Source organism: Nipponia nippon, unplaced genomic scaffold, assembly GCF_047370975.1.
Source record: "Nipponia nippon isolate SJK-2023a ecotype South Korea unplaced genomic scaffold, ASM4737097v1 scaffold_7, whole genome shotgun sequence".
Classification (NCBI taxonomy): Eukaryota; Metazoa; Chordata; class Aves; order Pelecaniformes; family Threskiornithidae; genus Nipponia; species Nipponia nippon.
Window position 1 is genome coordinate 22448970 of NW_028262391.1, and position 20681 is coordinate 22469650.

At 40.0% G+C, this 20681-nt stretch overlaps 1 protein-coding gene across 1 annotated transcript in view; it reads right to left on the bottom strand.

Moving 5' to 3' along the window:
• The window catches only part of PXYLP1 (2-phosphoxylose phosphatase 1), an 87779-nt gene extending 67524 nt beyond the window's left edge, over positions 1-20255 (bottom strand). Inside the window, exon 1 of the mRNA XM_087739855.1 lies at positions 20222-20255. The gene's annotated coding sequence lies outside the window, so the exon portion shown is untranslated. The remainder of the gene's footprint in view (positions 1-20221) is intronic.
• Positions 20256-20681: the final 426 nt, after the last annotated feature.

Here is a 20681-nt window from a genome sequence, read left to right on the forward strand (position 1 = left end):
TAGCATGAATACAGACTGTTTCAGCATTCAGTGTTCATGAAGAGTGCCTGCCAGTATAAATCATTTATCATTGTCACTCTGAGAACTCATGTTTGGTTTTGGTTTTTTTTTCCCAGAAAATCTGCGACTTCTTTGTCTTGTTAGTTTTTGCATACAGCTAGCTAGCACATTTCAAGGGCACGACAAGACCAAGAAAAGATGGGAGAGTATTAAGTCAGGAATGTTGAGAGAGACAAATGAGTTATGCACTGTGTGATGATAAAAGAAGACCATTTAATAATGGTCACTGCAGAGAATACCTAAATAACACAAATTGTATGCATGAGCGTCATATTGCCCGTAATGAAAAGAATCAACCAAGCAACAGCCCAAATGCTTATTAGCTCAAGTACGTGTCTGAAAACAAACATATTCATATGAATGGAGCTGTCAGTAAGAAACTGATTAATCCCATGATCCCAAATGAAGAGTGACCCAGCTGCAGCAGTCTTAAGAGCTTCCTTTTCAGATATAGGAAAGACATGAAGATTTTTACTACTGCTACCCAGAAAAAGCTGCAGGCCCCCTTAAACATGAATTAGGGACCATACCTGAGGGATCACAGGTCCTACCTAGGGATCAAAGCCTGAGGGATCCATCAAACTACTTATTTATGTATAGCATGGTAAAGAATACATACCGTGGACCTTACCAACCAGACAGACAGGCAGAGCATGAATACTCTCAGTCTGTCACTTGTTCAAAGGTCTACAAACACCTCCTGATTTGAACCTCCTCTCCACGTCTGTGCTATGGGAGGGCTGGGGTTCAGATCTGTATCCCAGCACCAAACATTTATACACATTGTGAGCTGTAGCCCAAGTGTGGAGAAAATAGAGCAACTTGCCTCTCTCTCACTGACAGTCATTAAAGTGAGCTCTCACTGCTTTCACAGCTGCAGGAAACCAGGGGACTATTTGCCTGACAGCGTTCAAGTGAAGAGAGGTTTCTATTTTGAGACTTTCAATTCCCTTCCCCACTTCCAATAGTTTGATATTCCTCTCCAGAAGCTTGAAAATAATATTAGCCACTGAAATTTATCCTTCATTTTTTTCTCAAAAACTGGTGTTCTAAAATTGAATTTGAAATTGAAATTTTGAATTTGAAACAGCATTTAAGTGATTTTTTTTTTCCTGCATGCAATGGCAGTCTTAGTAGATTCTTAGAGCTTTTAAAGTAGCCTATATTGGTTGTGCTTATTTTGTAGGCTGATTTCAGATACACAAAGAGGACTCTGCCATCTCCCCAGTGACCTCAGTGGGGTTATTTCAGGTTTACATCAGCATGACTAAGAGGAGGAGAATTAGCCCTTTTAAAAAGTCAGATAGCAATGAATGCCTCTTGCCCACAGCCAAGTGCAAGTTCTGAATGAAGAAAGCGTTCTTACATTTAATACATATTTGAGTTCCATTGAACTGCTGCTAATATTAGGTACATGTTTAAAGACTATTTAAAAAAAAAAAACAACAATTTCCTTTAAATTGACACAGATAAAAAACAAGCTACCTCTTACATTCTGCTCTCAGCTATGCTGGTGTCAGATTTACTACACCTCCCTGCATGAGAAAGAAAACCAAGCCAGATGGGACTTATGAAGATGAGCTGAGGTGTCTCAAAGGAACAATCAAAACCAGACCAGCCAACTATGCCAGGTAACTCAGGTAAATCCTTTTAAAGCTTTATGGCTCTTTAGGGGTGGACCGTGTGCAATTGGGAAAAAGGACAACTAAAACCAGACCTACACAGGGTGTGCTATGAAACTTAAATGTCTTTTTTTCTGACTGCCTGTACACAAAAAAGCAAAACCACTGTATAGGTCTCAGTCAGGTTCATGGGTTAAGCTTTCTATGAGTAAAGTGAGATTGTACTGTTTGCATGTGTTTGTTTATTTGACAGCTTGCACATGAGGAGCAAATGCTGTTTCTTAACAGATTATACAACAACCTGTGTTTCTCTACGGGTACTGTCTAACGTTTAGAGGTTAGAGGCCCCTATTCACAATGCACTGAAAGTGTGTTTTCTTTTTGATTTTTCTACTCTGGCAAATTAGAAATCCCCTGCAGAGGGGAAAATATGTAACTGTAGACTTTTAGTATGCCTTCAAACTCTTCCACTGAATAATTTGTTGATTAAATGTAGTAGCCTTCAGCCTCTTAACAGCTTTCTCATTGAAAATGGTAAGTAGGCAGCAGAATTGGTAAAAGACATCTTTTCCCAAAAAATCTATCACCAGCATTCTTGGGCATATTTTTTCCCCTCTCATGTACATAATTACTTACTCTTATAACAAATGTGCAGTTCATAGTCCAGTCAGTGTAGGGTTGAATAGACTTTAGGCCCTTGTGATTCTGGCTCTCATAATACAATCTTTTAAGATCTAATTCATCACAGCACTTGTCACAGCAAGCAATACTGTGTTAAGCCCTGTTTTGTTCTCAGCCAATGGATGAGTGCGGCATTAAACCACATATAGACGAGAAAGCTAATTTAACACTCTGAATGCTTAAACAAATAAGCTTATTAAAAGAGATGGTGATTTCATATAGCTTTCCTACTGCTGATAAATAAAAAATGACAGTTTTCCTCTCCGGTTTTAAAGCTAAACATTTCAGTTCTGAACAAAGAAGGTGGGTTAACAAGTGGCTTTGAGGACAGGAGGAAAACACTGCTATTCTTTGCAATGAATGCCCTAAAGCGTGAAAGCAGAATACTCTGCATTGTATCTATGATACTGCTCTCTCCCTAATGCACAAAGGGATGGCACATGGGCTCACACAACTTTGCAGCAAAGTAGCAGGGATCCCAATGGTGTTCCCATGGAGTTTTCATTAGAAATGGAGACTCATGGTGTGTTTAATCTCATCCCCTGAAAGACTTTGCTATGTGTCAGTTGGCAGCAGCACATAAAGATTAGAACAGCACTCTGGCAAAGTGGGTTTAAAGTTGCACAATTTAGTGTAAACTAGCACCCACCCCCAGAAAAAAAACCCTAAGAGAAAGGGAAGAAGGATCAGACTTCATTCCACCAAATATAAAGAGTCTGAATTATGATGCCTCTGCCTTTCCTCAGGATATCATTGTTATTACAGGACAAACTCCTGTTGGAGTTGCAGCCCATATGTCACGTGATTATGTACCGTTCTCGCTGTCAAAGTCAACAGAACGTAGGCACAAAGGTATTCATTAGTGAGCACCCTGATAAAACACAGATGAAACTTCAGACTCGAATGAGCCGGAACAGTAGTTGTATATTGAGGAATTTCTTGCCTGAAGAGGAAGACACAACTTCATTGTCTGTCTGCTCTAAAAATCTGAAAATGATGAGGTCAGACAGATCTGCCCACAAGGTTATTGTTTTATCTTATATGATCCCAGGTAGTGCCTCTGAAACAGCTGTTCAATAAATTTTCTCTCTAAGAAGGCAGCGTAACAAAAGACTGCGCCTAGTATCTCAGCTTTGCCTCTAATTATTTCAGTTTCTCTTTGTGTGTTTCTTTCTTCTGATACAGGTTACAGGTATAGCTGAGAAATTATTTTGTTAACCCAGAATCCTACAGGCTTAGCAAACTCCCCATACCTATGCCATCTTGCAGAATTTTATTTTCAGGTAATTTGTGAACAGACGAAGAGCAGAAATATTACTTCACACCAAATATGGATTAGTTTGACTACTTTTTGAAGTTAAAGAGTATTATAAGAGAAGACTTGAAATCAATCTTTATTCCTGTACATTTTAAACATCTTTTAACACATTGCCCAGTCTGGTGCCATACAGACTTTTAACTTGAAGGCTTTTCAAATATAAGTGATGGCAAACATGTTTCAGCTCTATAATTGCTTTCTCTTCTTTGTCAGAACTGGTAACAGAACACAAGTCCCGTATCCAATAATGCTGATATTAAAATATGCTGTAAATAAATTTTTTTTAGGCTAGTGATTCTTGTTACTCTGGCAAGTGACTATTTCAGCATCAGCCAGTTATTCTGGCTGTGACAATAACTCCCAAAAGTTTCCTAAGTGTCCACAGTAGTATAATATTCTCTGCTTTCAGTTTTGCTTCTTGCTTTTTGTCTTTTGGTTTTCCTTCATGAGACAATAGTAAAAAGGATCATTTAGTATTACCAATTACAAAAATACGTTGTTTTCAGTCCACTGCTGTATTTTATTTTGATTGCCTTTTCAATTATCTCCAGATGGATTCTGTTAAAATGTTTTTAATTGTACATATTTTGTTTGAAAAAAACATTGATATGTGGAATACGAGAAATTATTGTTGGAAGGAGTTCTTCAGGCTTGAGTTAAGTTCTTCAGTTTTAGCCAATGTTTTATATTTCCAACATACATACATTGTATAACCTGAATGGTGTTCCCAGAACTTTGTGCTCAAACTGAGCTCCACTGGGAAACTGCTAGTAAAGTAATCAGTACTTTTTGTAGACTGTATCTGTCTTGTCCATTGGTGATCTCATTACAAGCCTGAATAAGATACATGAATCTCTCTCAGATCTGCTGGCTTCTGGCATGTTGAGAGAGAAATCGTAAGAGCTAAGTAATACCTAAGGTAATAAAATAGACTGTTCTGTGATGTAAATAAGTGAGATATATGACGGAAGTTCTGCTTACAACTTGAAGCAAGCAGATCAAAAATACAGCCATGCCAAAGATCTTTTCCACTGCTTCCATCAGTTGATTTTGTTTGTTTTCTGCTGATTGATTTATACATCTTGTACTATCAGTCTTTATCCATTATGGATATAATAGGTATTAAAAGAAATTGGTAACTTGATCAGCAGCTGCCAGGTTTCAGCAGCCATTGCGTTTACTGTTTTACTTCTGGGAAAAACAGAGGAACTGCTGTGTCCTGCTTCCCAAAAGTGGCAAAAGACAAGGTGAAACTCCTTATTATCAGGCATGTGTAGGCTGGCTGCAGCTGAACAGTTTAATAGCAACAGACAGAAGCAGCCATGATATGTCTATACAGCAAAATAGGGATATCATTACATTGGCACTTACCTTGCTGGTCTGCTAATGCTTGCCATGAAGATGTGGCAGCCATCTCTGACAATAGCAAGCTCTATTAATATGGCTGCTATTCTGTGCCGGAGAGCATGCCACCAAATCTCTGCTGCATTCTTACTGCTGCTGGCTAAATTAAAGTTACCACGGATACAGCAATCATGCTGTGATCACTGTAATACATTTTATTGCACTCTGAGAGTATACGCAGAGAGAAATACCCCAGTACAAACAGCCCCTATGCACTGAATACTGCCCTAGACTTGATTTGCCAAAAAACAAGCTGAGTGCTTTGAACATTACCTGAAAAACCGCATGAATATTGCCTCAGCTTTCAGTAATGTGTATAATAAAGGACACAGAGGAAAAGGTAGGATCAATCAGAAGTTCTCTCTGGTAACTGCCAGTTTACACATTTGCAGTGGAATCAAAACTTAAATTGCCCATAGCACATACAGGGCTTCGATAATACCCATTTATGCTAAGTCTACCTGGCAGTCAGCAACTACTCGTGTCCCTCAGGGATCAGTGCTGGGATCAGTACTGTCTAATGTCTTCATTAGTGATTTGGATAGTGGGACAGAGTGCACTCAGCAAGTCTGCAGACAACACAAAATTGTGAAGAGCTGTCAACATGCTGGATGGCAGGGCTGCTCATCAGAGGGACCTGAACAGGCTAGAGAAACAGCCTGACAGGAACTTTGGGGTGTACAACAAAAGCAAATGCAAACTCCTGCATCTGGGATGGAATGACCCCTTGCAACCCAGACAGGCTGGGGCCAGCTGTCTGGGAAGCATCTCTGCAGAAAAAGATCTGAAGGTCCAGGTAGACAAGTTCACATGAACCAGCAATGTGTTCTTGGATCAAAGAAGGCTACCTTCAATCTGGGCTCTATTAATGTCGCCAGCAGGTCAAGGGAAGTGATCATTCCCTCTATAAGACCTCTCATTCCCACTCATGAGACCTCTCTGGGATATAATGTCCAGTACTGGGCTCTCCAGTACAAGAAAGATGTTGACATACTGGAGTGAGTCCAGTGGGTGGCCACCGAGATGGTTAGGGGGCTGGAGAACATGATATAACAGGAGAGGCAGAGAGAAGTGGGCCTGTTCAGCCTAGAAAAGAAAACACTTGCAGGGAGTCCTTACTGCTATCTACAACTACCTGGTCGGAGGGTACAGAAAAGATGGATCCAGATTCTTCTTGGAGGTGCACAATGGTAGGATGACAGGCAACAGATACAGGTTGGAACATTGGAAAGTGATTAGATATAAAGAAAATATCTTTACCATTAAAGCGGTCAAATGCTGGTGCAGGCTGCTGAGGAGATTGTGGAATCTCCCTCCCTCCTTGGAGGTGTTTAAGACTCAACTGGACACGTGTGGGTACAACCTGATCTCATTAGACCTCCTCTGAGCAGGGAGTTGGACTAGGTGACCTCTGGAGGTCCCATCCAACCCAAATTATTCTATGACGCTACGATTCCTAGGTATAAGAAAGAAATGCTACAGGGAGCTGTTGACAGCTAACCTGCACATGGCGGGAAAATAACAGGAAGAAAAGCAATCTAAGCACCTATGAGCCTGTTGGTCTATCTTCAACAGGTTTTAAGACTTTAGGATACATTTTAAAGGCAAGAAATACTGAAGACCAAGTGATGAATGGACACTGAGATAATATCCCATAGCAAATTACCAGCAGCACATCCTTCAGGTCATCCTAGTATCTTCTTTGATAAGAAATTCCAGGTAGTTCAGACCGGCTGTGTTTAAATAGCACTTTATGTTGGACGTTTTTCAGTCTGAGGAAAATGTTTAGTACAATAAGTATAAGCCAGCTAGGGATCTGATTAAACTAAGGAACTGATAATTTGTGCCAAAAAGAGAAGACTGGAAATTGGTTCCTAGCTGGTCTTTTCAAGGTCTGATATTGGGACTACCTCTCTCTTTAATATTTAATTTTGCCATTGCCATTACAAAGATGCGGGAGGTAATATTTGTCAATGTCAAAGATGGGCCATGTTATCAACATCAGAGAGGACTGAAATAACCTACAGAATGAAACGAAAGATCTTGGGGATGACAGCATAGGAACTGGATGATATGTAATTGCACAGCATGCAAAGCCATGTATTTAAGGAATTGCAGCCAGCTGGAAATGACTAAGGAAAAAGATCTGGACATGCTGGCAAATCACCCGCACTCTGTGTGGTGAGTCAAAGGGGTATGATGCAGTTGCACAAGAAATACAACTCAACAAAAGGTTGTAATTTTTACTGACTCTTTTGATGTTTCTAGATTTCCTCCCAGAGAGTGACCCTGAATATTGTACAGTTTTTCAGAACCAGCTTTTGAATTTTTAGAACCTTTTGGTTTCCCATACAGAGAACAGCAGATGAAAAGTGTGTGTGTGCACACAGAGGGAAAGCAATGGAAAAAGAGGAAAGACAGGGGAAACACCGAAGGAAAAATATAATTTTTAGGGGTTGTGATTTTCTGTTTGAATAAACAGCCATTAGTTCCAGAAATATGTCCAAAGACTACTTTTGAAAGATTTTGGCAACATCAGTTCCACTAAGTAAAGTACTACTACAGTAAGTGATTTTAGAGGGTATGAATGCAGAGATAGCAGGTGATGTCTTACCAGCTTCTCTTTTGGCAATGTTGTTATTTCTATGCTAGACCTACAGTAAAGATTCTGCATGCTTGAAGTATTCAGACAATGTTATTCATAGGCTGTGAAAGCCAGAAGTAACAATTTTCTTAAATTGAATCATATTAATAAGTTCTCTTATTTTGCTCTGATAGTTTCTTATTTTATTATTACATACTTTATTAACTATGCTAGCAGCAGGACATAACAAATGCAAAATACTTGTTCAAGAACACTACTGTTTTCAGCAGGGAATAATTAAGAATACATTTCAATAACATTTAGGATTCTAATGAATAAAAGATAACTCATGCAGGCAACTCAGAGGCCTGCATAATTTTCTCCAAGGAGGTTAAAATGCATGATGAGTGCCTAATTCATAAGGAAGCACTTTTGGGTCATATATTTCAATAGCAGACAAGATGTGATCAAGGTTCAGGTAACATATAGGTTTGAAATGTCATCTTTCCTGCAGGAAGCCTTCAAAAGGATGTCAGAACTCTTCAGTGTAATTCACCTGAAAGGCAGAAAATACCTCCGAGAGGTGGAATTTTAGAGCTTCAGCACTTTGCAAACAGGATGTGTATCAAAACCAGAAACTTCACTTCTCATTCATGGAAGCAGTGATTGCATTTTCCCAGCTGGATCCGAGTTAGTAAACAACCGCTAAGCACAACTGTGCTCCCATCTCCGTAACAGTGACATAATGAAAGCAGTAAAGAATACAACCATCAGACCGGCTTTCTTTCAGACCCTCCACCATTCCTCTAATTCTCCTAATTGCCAGATGCAGCTATTTAGTTTTGTATCCCCAAATTGCCTTGCTTTTAATTCTTCTAGAAAAATAACAAAGAAGGACAAAATGTGTTTATGTGGCTCAGTCCATTCAGCCAGCCTGTCTAATTTGGTTTAAACTTTGCTGTCTACAGCAAGTGTAGGCTGTAGCAGCATCGTCTTAATCCTCTTGGATTCCACACCACAGTACGGTAACAGCCCGACCAGAAATGACTCCTACCTCTTTATTACTCTTCATTTCAACTGGCATTCTGCATGCATTTTGGGAGCAGGGGGCAAGATGGGGGTTGTGGGGAGATAACATAACAAAGAAAGCAAGTGCAAGGGCTGTGATTGTACAGAACAGAGGCTTTAGATAACCAGGATTGAAAAGACAGGCATTTGTACATGGATCCACACACAGTGCTGCCCTTAAAACAGCAGATCCCAAAATTATCAGAAATTTCTAACGAACAAAGAACAAACAAGATTAGTTTGTTGGTTTGGGAGTTTTTAGATGCCTGTCTCTCAGTCACTTTGTCTGATAAAAGCAAATGCTGAAATTCAGCTACTGCCTTTGTACTCTCTTGGCATAGCCTCCTCCCTTACGCAACTCCAGCTGAACAGTTTTTCCAGATTTTCAAAAATTCCTCTTAAAGCTTGAGCCAAACCCAAAGAATATATTTTTTTGATAGATTACAACTGCCCATCCCTACCAACTGAGAAGACAGTAGCTATGACTCCCTGCGAGGCACTCTGGGGTTTTCAGACTGACATTAGCATCTGGGAGGTAACCAGGCACAGCCAGGCCTCCGGTGCAGACTGACGCTGTTCAGGGCTGGTGCAAGACACGCAGAGGAAATAAGAGCCTTTGTGTGGCCCATTTTATTGCCTATAGAATGAGAACAAAGAACTGCCACTTTTTGTCAGTGTTGTGCAAAATGCTTTTCAACTCATAAATCTGCTCGCCTGGCAGCCTGCTTTGTCTGTGTACATTCAGAGATTGCAACTAACTAGTTTCATTCCTATTCCAAGTTGGGATAAGCTACAACAGAGCTAGATTTAAGGCAGCTTTATCCTTCTACCTCTGTGCTGTTGCCAGGACTACAGATCGCAGACCAGGTTTTGGCTAGGTTGGTTCCTATGACGGATGGGCACAATGAAAGCTCTTCTGTCCCTTTGGGTGCTTCTTTCCCTTTCAGCATAGCTCCCTTCCTAAAGCAAGCCCTTTCCCTTAGCCCACTACCATGTCATATGTTTAAGTAGCTTGTTTTCATTTGTTTTATTCCTGCCACCCCATTTGTTTCTCTTTCAACCCAATTTCTTCTTCCTGTTATGAGGGAGACTAAATTTCTGTGTCCAATTCTGCAAGCTGTATTTTTCTAAAAGATTATGACTATTTCATCTATGGGCAGTGATGTGAATTCAAGCTACTGATCTCCTGGTTCCAGGGGCCTCCAGGTTTCTAGGGCTAGGTGATGCTTTTCCAAACTTTTAAGCTTTCATGGATTTAGAGCAAAACTTGGAAACATTATCAGAGCAAATCCCACGCTTAAAAGCCAGAAAGCAAGCCAAAATGGACCTAGAAGCATTAGTTTAAAACCCTCAATTGACACGTTTGTTTAAAGTCAGTATTCTAGGTGCTGCTTGGCCACAGGATATGTAATTAAAATGGTGTTTGTGACAAGGAAAGCAAAACCCTCGAGGTTGATCTCCCTTACCCAGACTCACTAACTGCAATGATTTAGCCCAAGGAGTATGTGGTGATGCTTTTACATCAGAGCTTTTGAGAGTATTTTTTAAAGAGCAAGCATGTGGTGGAGGCATATCAGGCAATTCGACATTGTAATATTGTCTGATCTCCACCAGCCAGACTCTGCAACCAGCAGCAGGAAACAGGGCATCAGCTGGCAGCTCTAAGTTCATATTCAAAAGGCTGAGGTACATCTTGCAAGCCATCTGTGGCCTGGTCTCGGGGGGAGAGAAAACACACAGGAGTGCTTTGAATTCTAATGCGTGCGTTGACTTCTCAGTGCCCTCTGCACTGGCACCCTATCTCCCTTCACGCTCAAAGTCATTTACCTCATACTTGCAAATACAGCTAAGGATCTACGCTAAGTCATCACAGTTCAGCTGAGGCACAGCGCTTTGTAATATCCTGACCATATAACTGCAGTTCTCCCTTTTCCCCCCATTCTCTGAGCAGACAGAGTTTCTTGCTTGGAAATAAGAATCTAATGAGGATGTGGAAAGAGCCTCTTTGCTAAAAATGGAGTTAGGTAGGCACCAGATAATATTTTTCTAGTTTCTGAGAAACGCTATACAGCACAGATCTTGAGACATCAGATACCAGAGGCCAAGCAACAACTTACTTGATGGATCTGTCTTTTCATTGACCAATCTAGGGAAATCATGTGAGATTTGCCACTCACTGACCATTTCCTGGAGATGTTTTCATGGGAAATTGTTACTAGTCCTGATAAATATTCTGCAAATCCCAAACCGGGAGAGGATGACAAGGGAGAAGGGTTCCACTACATGCAGAATAATTACGTTAGACTTACTGTGGTGCAAATGAAGTCAGTATTTGGCCCTAAGCCTCTGTTTTAAAGATCTAAGTCTAAATGTCTTTCTGAAAACAGCAGTTACAGTACTTTCCAGCAAATTAGGCAACATTCCAGGGGTATACTTGGGTTTACTGGAAATGATCCTTTAATTCATGGTAAATGAAGGACTAAAAATTATGATCAGGTCAAGAGACAGAAGGTCTGAGGTGCACTTCAGAATGTAGATCAATAGTCAGAAAAATTCAAAATAGACTCCCAGCTAAGTGTCAGTGCAGATTTTCCTCATGAAATGAATAAAGTGCTGCTCTATTGGCAACCTCATTATTCATTACTTAGCAGATGCAGTAATGACTTTAGGCAAATGTGAATATTGAACCTGAAAGGTCCTAGTACCATGAGCAGGAAATGAGCATAAATGACAGTTGTGTTATGTCGTGGCCCCTCAGAGGGCCAACAGAGCAGAAAACAGGAACTCAGAATTTGAGCAAATTGTTCTTCTAAAGCAGAGCTGCTCTGAGAGCAGGGGGATGGAAAGTGAACCAGAAAAACCCTGTGAAGTTCCCTTCCTTGTTTACTGTGTCTTTCTTTCTTTGAGAGAGTAGGGGCCCTGTGAGTGTGACACATTTCTAGTAATGTGCAGGGGTGGATGGATCGCATAGATTCCTACTTCCCTACTACACCACTAATGGGGAAAAACATGAACCATAGCTTCCCCCATAGGAATGCCAAGCTAAGCAAGGCGTAGAGTATGGGAAACACACATAGGAAGTCTGCATGAAACATACCACTGTATATAACTGCAAATTGTATTTCATCAGCCGATGACCCCTATTTTGTTTAACAGCTTGAATACTATCTAGGCAGAGCTGGGTTATTCCAAGAGACACTGTGGTCCTCACTCTGGTTCTGACAGGTCAGAGCAGGTTCAAAGCCCCCCAAAAGAACAGATCAGACTAAATTTTGCTGGCCCAAAACCCCTTTGAGCAGCAAAACCTTAGTGCCGTGATAAAGCAGGTTTGGAGTGGCAGTGAGACAAGGCCAATGGTATCTTGTGGAACAGATATTGTCAGCAGGGTTTAGGAGGAAAGGGAAAATGACAAGGAGTCATTTGGGATCTCGGGATAAGCCTGAGGACAGCTGTGAATTGCAGAGTCAGTCAGTAAGGTTTCAGACAAGAGCTCTCACATCAGCAAGCTTTGGAGGCTTTGTAGAAGGCTTTGAAAGACTTATAACTGCTTCTCCTGGAGATCCAGCTCCTTGCTCTTCATTGTCAGTTCTGTGAGGAACAACTGCTCCACCAGCAATGCCTTGAGAGAAGCTGGGGCTTACTCTGTAGGCTGAGAAAGAAACAGGGCTAGGAGGAAGATATCTGCCCATTTCCCAAAGTACTCTCTCCTTCAGCAGGGGCAAGGATTGTCTCTCTGGTTTGTGCTAATCCCAGCCTCCTTCAGTACAGGTACAGGAGACAATCTCCCACCACCCTACACTGCCAGGTTCTTTGCTAGTACTTTAAACTGTTAAAGTGGTAAATTACTCAGTTTGATAACTTCTCCTCAAAAGTGGAAGCCACTCTGCTGTGTTTCAACTAAGAAAAACATTTCTGAGGAAGATGAGAATGTAAGTAACTTCAATTCTTTTTCAAGACTTGACAAAGGAGGGAGCAGGGTCTTTGTGAGGAAGCTGGCTCTGGAAGATAGATATAGAAATGTCCTATTGCACTATGGATATTTAATGAGCTGTATCACATGTGTATAAAAGAGATGTCAGAATAAATTAGATGGGGCATACTGGTACTTTTTTAAAGAAAACAAAGGCACAATTGTCCTTTTCCTTCAAGGAAAAAGAATAGATGCAGTGATAACTTGCACTTATTTGAGACAGGTAATGAATGTCTCACCATAACAAGGTGCAGTCTGTTTAAAAGATTATGTACACGGTGCTTTTTCCTGCTCCTGAAAGCTTAGAAAAACCTAATAAAATTACAGGATGTTATGAAGTTTAAGAATAGCTATGGCTATGGTTAAGAATACTGCTGCTATTTAAAGTGCATGTGTATGATTAAAAACATTTTAGAGCTCCCAGATTCTCAGATCTCTCTGCAGGCTAAATGCCACCTTTATAGTGATGAAGCAGTAGTTTGCCATCTTGAACAATTGTCTTAAGCAGTTACTGAAGAAGCCATTTCAATCAATTGGCTCTAACATTTCAATCACTACCTAAAGTTTGAATAAAGTTGTCCTTAAAACTTTCCCATAAAAGTGGTAATTTGCAAAGAACTCATAGCTTTTCGGATGTGGCTCCTAGTGCAGGCTGCACTGTAACAAGATAGCAGGCTTCAGTTAATTGGTGTTTCTTGTGGTTCCTTGGACTCTAATAAGACTCGACATGATGCTTTGAGAAGATCATCTGTGGGCCCTTACAGTTCTAATACTATCTAGTTTCTTAAATCCCTCTGGCATCTTTGAAATGAATGTGATTGGAATAAACTGAGATCTGTCTCACTATTTGTTATACTTAATTGCTGTCTGTCCTCTGAATACTCCACAAAGGGCTGGATGAAAGGGGAATGTAGTAGGCCAATCTCTTCCTTAATGAGACCAGTTTGCATAGACAGGAATGCAGAAAAGGAAGTGAGAACTGGAATTCTGTCCGTTTTCCTTACTATTTCTCTGAAGTAGAAAAATTTTTTTTAGGCGTTGACAAATCTATGGACACCTAACGGAATTCAAAATCATCAGACAAGGAAAGGTGAGGAAAACACTGTTTTTTGAAGCCTTCTGTAATACACTGTGATTTCATTGTAAAATAAATGTTATTCACAAAACAACTCTATTTTATGTTCAATGCTGTAAGCAAAAGTAGCTGTGAAGAAGCATTTCTAGAATTAAGTGATGTAGCATTGAAAGGCTTAAAATGACTATTTGCTGTAAACATATATTGAAAAATCTACCAGTCAGTGTTTGTAAGTTTTGCAGCTTCTGACAGGTGAATTTTTTTCACAGGGGTAAACAGTCATCTTCAAAGACAATAGGTTTGAAGCGGTAGAGTTTTTATTTGTTCTTGGTTAGTTGGTTTTTTGGTGGTGTGGTTTTTTTTTCCTAATGTGGTTAGGAGGATTCATGCTTCTTCCAAGGTAGCTAAAGTTTGTGAATGAAGGTCAGTTGCCAGCTTGAGGAAACAGATCTAGAAAAAGTGAAATTACTTTGATTTAAAACCAGTCCTAGCACCTAAGTTATTCAACTTGGACCTCTGTCATGAAACTTCTTACCAGATTGTAAAGAACTGAGGCCATGGGTCCAAACACTTGAAGTTTAAAGAACTGCACTCTAATTAGGATCCAGATGTTGTGGAGAGCTCCCTTGACACTGCAGTTTAACACAACACCAGTCTTGGAGGACAGTGCTGTTGCATAACAGCAATCCTCATGTAACACCTCCCTTGTCCATTGTGCTTGAGACAAGTTAAGGTGTTAGTGCTCCTATAGAAACACACTGAACACTAAGGAATACATAAGCGAAACTTAACTGAGCAATTCCTTTAGTCCTCTGGTACAACAAAACTGCCTTTCTAGTTGTGCAACACATCCTGCCCTGTTGCTTGAAGTTGTATTGGATTCTCTCATGTGGACAGTTCGTTATTTCCCTCCCATTACTCAGTGTGAGTAAAATTAAATTACAAGTATAACATTAACTGGCTAGTGAGATAAAAATCCCAGTTCTTCCAAGTGCCACAACTTGAGCCTGTTGTATTTCAAGCCTGGGAAAAAAGCAAACAGTGAATTTCAATGGCATTAACATAGGCAGAAGGACCTGTCACAACCACCAGCACTGATTCTCAAAAGCAAATTTCCTCTGCCAAACAACTTATGTATTCTCAGACCAACAAACAAATTAAAGGGGAACCTGAAGCAGCTGAAGACTGCTCCAAATTCTGTCCGATTCTTATTTGGTTGCAAGTGAAAACACTTGTCGCAGTATGGCACAGAACTGTCCTCAGAAATGGTAGATGGAGGTGTCATTTCACAACGGGTTGAGGGAGGCTGCTCTGGAAGAAGCCGTCAGTTTTATGGCATCTGATTTAGTGTCATGAGAGGAATGTGTTGCAGATCTTGGCCTGTGTTCAGTTTAAAATTGGAAACACAAGAACTATAACTAATTTAGCTAAGGGGAAGCTACAGTAAACTGTAACTTCTAAAAGTAGTTGTTTGTATGATGTGTGAGGGGGAACCTTGCTGTTTGCTTCAACCCTACTGAGCAGAGTGTTTCCAAAATGAAAAAAGTGCACGGGGAGGAACTCCCCTCAGCCTCCAGCTCCCTTTGTAACTGCCTATCCTTGTAAATTTTAAATGCCTTTTGAAGGTCATGGCATGGAAATTACTAAATGGGGCTGCTTATGTGGTCTCCTAAAAACCACAGTGTACATCACCATTGTTTCATCTGTGTCATTTCCTTTGCACACTGGCTAGTATTCAGCTATGCTTAAAAAAAATTAAGCAACCCCACCCCATCTCTCACTGTTTCAGTGGACATCTCATCACTTGTTTACATCATTTTTCTGTGTCTTTCTTAAATGCACAAGCAAAGCATGCCGTTAATAGCAACCGGGGCAAGCTTTTGTGTTTTTAGGATGTGCTAAGTCCAGAAACACTCAGCATTTTGAAAAATCTGCTCGATAAGTAAAGATCGCCTGCCCTGCCTCCCTGTGGTTAGTGCGCTCCATCGCACATCACAAGGCTGAAAAGAGCACAACGTGTCCTGCGAACCCCTGCCAGGTTCAAAGCAAAACCCCTCCTGCAAGGGTTGCCTGACCAGCTTTTTTAAAAGGTTGCAGTGTTATCTGCTCTGTGCAGATGGCCCATGATTTCTCTGTGGATTCTCTTTAGGGAGGGCTGGCTTAGGCTTAGCAGGATGCAGTGCTGAATAGAGAGAACTTGTACTGAACTAATAGCCTGTACACCTCTGGAAAAGGCAGACACCTAGCAGAGCAAACAAGCTGCCAGGCCTGTAAATGGAAATCACTTGTGTGACCGCATATGTGGTCTCCTGCAACCACTTCATGGATCGTCAATGCTCCATCTGCGCCCCTTCCTTTACACACTAGCTAGTGCTCAGCTGTGCATAAAAGAAACACCCCCACCCCCCAATTTGTAAAGAGCTCTCTAGACACGGCTTCTGTCTCTGTGCTGGCATGGCCCTACCGAGCGGCTGAGTAGCGGACAGCTTGCCAGCAGCTCAGTAACTCATTTCTCTGACTTGCTTAAGCCTGAAAATATTTTGGAATAAGCAAAAGGGAATTCTATGTGCTGTGGAAGCCAAAAGCATCATCAGTGGCAAACTCTCACGTCAGTAATCCTGGAGTTTCTCTGATTATGAAGAGATATTTAAAAATACCAAGTAAAGTAAGACACATTCTAGTGTAAATCAGCTGAATTCTGATCTCGACTAACTGAATTAAAATTATTCTAAATTAACATATTAATCTCACAGAGTGAGGCTTTTCAAAGGAAGCTTTTATAAATCTCTTGTCTAGAATTTGGTTAAACTTCTCTTTTTCCAGTCTAAAGCGTGATTATAACACTGGTGTAGTATGCTTGTTTGCTTTCTGGAATAGGTTAAAGGGCATTTGTTATTATTAGCCTTTCCCTTTATTTTACAACAAAGAACACTTTAATGAAATTACTATGAATACTGAAACACTTCGCTTGGACACTTTAGAACAATTTTCATTATTTGCATAAAATAATCACTTGTATTTAGAACATTTTCAAAACTCTTTAATTCTTTTGGCTCACTGACGCTTGAAGGGTAGCTCACAAAGGGTGATGATCTATGCAGCTGATTTTTCAGTGTTTAAATACTGCAGATTGGTTTTAATATTTCTAACAGCTCTTGCAAGGTCTGAGCCTAGTCTTACTTCTCTCCACCACTAGAGGGCAAGATGTTCTCACATAACTGCTTAGCAAAAGACGTAACAAAAAATGTGTACAAGACGTTAATTATAAAAGTACATAAACTTTCCTGAAAACAAGAGAATTACACAGATAAGAAAAGGAAAGAATAAATATAGTCCCCAAAACTTAGGCAACACTAAATAGTTAATAGGTACAGGGGAAAAAAAAAATGTATCTTGGGAAACCATATAATCTCTTCTTTACCCTAAGATCCTATGTCTGCATTTTTCAATTATTCTAGAGTTATCAAACTAGAACAAAATTCTTCTATAACTACAAATGAATAACAACGCCCTATGAGATGTATGTCTGTGTCTGAACTTCAGGAAAATAGTTTTAGTATACTATTTTTTGTTCTTTGAGAATGAATTAATGCCCAAAATATCAATAGATCATGAATAAACAGAACTTCTACGCATAACCTCCTATCTGTTAATGTAGTGTAATGAGTCTAAATCAGATTGCATAGATGTAAGGAGATCTTTTTCCTCTATGTTTTCATTAAGTATTTGCTTAAAGGCTACAATAAATGAAGGGGTTTTCCTCCCTCCAGATTCCATCCCCCCCTCAGTATTTGAACAACCTGACTTTCACCAAGCATCAACTTCAAGGGTTCTCTCACCACTGCAACCTGCAAATGACTGTCCTCTGAACAAGCACTTTAAGGTTCTAACACTTTATGAATGTATTGGCTTTGATATTTGGGCACATTTTGATGGACCTGTGCTGGCACCAGCTTGCTTATTCTACAGTGCAGTCTTCCACATAGGAGCTATCAGCCAGCCGCTTGCTGTGAGATACAGGCGTCATTAGTATCGCCATTTTCATGTCTTTCTCAGAGACCATTTTCCAGTGGATTGCCATTTTAAACTGCAGTTAAAGCACAACTCTTCCAGCAGACCCCCAGAGGAAAGGCAAGCAGGAGAACTGTTTCACACATAGGTCTAAAGCACCCTCAGGCCCAAAGTGCAACATGGAGCCAAGAGGTACACTTAGCACTGGGAGATGCATTCTGTTATTGGTCATGTCTTTCTCTTGCATTGATGATCCTTCCCAGATAGAATTTTTTTCAAGGACTATTATCTCACTTCCAGAGAGATAATTTAATAGTAATTCCCAGAATTAATCATACATAGAGTTCCTGGGGAAAACTCTTGTCTCTGCTTTCATAACATTCTAGATAAATACTAGATGGCACTCAAAATTGCTGCAAAAAGTAACAAGTTGCAGAAACTTTTTAAAACCAAAGAAACATTAGCTTACATAGTAATATCCTTACTGAACAACTCTTCTACAATTTAATAGGAAATGAATGAAACATGGCATTTTTCTACTACATTGCCTCCAGTACTGACTAGTTTTGAGTTTGTTTTCGATTAAAAAACAAACATAAAATGACAACATTTCTCTTTCTAGGACTTTATAATCATTTCCTAGAAAGTGACTGATTGCCACAGAATGACAGGGCTTAGACATCATAGCAAGGAGCACAGTCTGAGAGCTGCAATGGAACAGAGAGATCTGAAACACTTAACACTACTGACAAGTCTCAGTGACGAATCTGCTTTCTAGCTAGAGTAAGAATCTGCTTTACCTAAAAGCAAAGCAGCTGATTGCTACCATTTGTTTATATATTTCAGCTAAATTTTCATGTGTTAACCTGAACTCTGAAGCAGAAAACGTGAATGAAAACTGAGAAGTATAAGGATCTAAGGGTTTATTTTCGAATAACACAATTCAAAATAAATGAGAACAATCAAAACTGCCACCCTCAAACAGTTCATCATCTGAGTCTCTCTAGTAACCAAGTAAGGTCAAGAGACTGCTTCAGTGTTTTGTATAAGTGCTTGAGGACCCAGTAAAGACACTAAAAAATATACATATGCTCCTTATCCTATTTATGTAGCTAGCAGAAAAATAAAACAAATAGACTTTCTATGTAAGACCGGCAATACCGTTAGTATAGGTGGTGCAATTGGGAGCAGACACTGGCTTGAAGGAACGATAGGGAAAGACATAAATAGAAATGGGGAGTGGAAAGAATGTTCTTTCCTGCCTTGCCATTCAGTGAACTGTGATGGCATTTTGTTGCCACCAAAAATGGGGCTGAGAGCTTCGCAATGTGGTCTGAAGGTAAGTGATAACTGGATGAGGAACAAGGCATAAGAATACCGCAGCCAAAACAAGTCATCCGTAAGTCATCCAGGATCCTGAGTATTTTTAACTGAGGTACCTACCATGTAGTAGATTAAGAAAAATTACTTTATTTGTTCAGTAATAACCCCTGAAGCAGAATATTAAATTCTTGCAAACTTACCATCTATTTTTCGAACAGGTTTGCTTTTTGAACTCATGTAACAGAAGCTTTAAATACATACCCATATTTATAGATGCAGATATGGCAAAATCCTGTAAACCTTTTATACGTAAAACATCTGGCTATCCTAATTAAAATAAATTTATACAGTAAAGGAACCAAACAATTAGCTGTTGGGATTCCACGTGGAACTGGGAACACACATAGTAGTGACTTCAAGTGTTTCCTCTGCAAATGTATCTCTACAAAATCAAATTGCCCATATTTAGAGCTCTCTTCTTCCCATGCACACGCCACTGGCAATGAGGAAACACCTCTTCAGTGAAAGTTTAGTACCTATGGCAAGAAGAAGGAAGCATGCAACATCTTGTTGCTATGATCTATATCCACCCACCAGCTATGCACATGTAAGAAGATATATTGCATACTTCATAAGAGATAGATGCAAAAACCAGCCTATCTAAAAGCAAGCTTTAAATTATAAAAGGCACATGCAGTGAATAATGTTCAGACAACATTTCATCCTGAAGGCCAGAGTGTTCTCAGTCCTTTTATGGATAACTCAAAATACAAAGAGAATAGCAGGAGCTCTTGTCACAGTATATCCTAAAAGGCCACAGACCTTTCTAGGCCAGTCCCAGGTTTTCTAAAGGCACAGAAACCATGTGAGAAGTGGGCTGAAGTCACCTAGCTCACCATGAGGCACTGGACCTCTGAGGAGCTCACTTCTTGCCCTTAATTCTGGTGCACTGGAGTGAATTCACACCACTCCAAATCACTGCTGCAAATATTGTCATGGAAGGAGCCTAATGGAGTAAAAGGAAGTGTGTTACAGAAATTAGCATACAGGCAGATTAAGAGTCCAGATTTCTAAAATTTGTTTATGCGCTCTAATGATAACTTACTTTCTAGTCTTGATTTATTTCTGGCTGTGGTTTCCTCTGGCCTTAGTTTAACTTGTCATGCTTCAGTTCACCAGTCTGTAAAGCAGGTTTTTAAAATGCACCACAGCTAGGTAGTGGGCCTTTTCAGGGTTTGGTAAGCACTCAGCTACTTTGAGAAAAGGTTACTGTGTTAATTAAAAGTAGTGTTCTTGTGCATATCTTACTTGGGATATCTAAAGGGTCCATTCTTTCATGGAGCTTCTACCGCTATAAGAAGAAGAAGGGAACTGAAACCACCAAAATAACAGTTTCAAATAATACTGAAAACCAGAGTTACGAAATCTGGTGCTGATGTTGAAAGCTGGATAAACTCGTTCATGTTCCAAATCCAGTTTTCAGGAGACAAATTGCCTCCACTGCAATTAGCATTAATGTGTGGCATTTTGGCAGCATTAAAAGATGGACAAATACTTGAGCGAAA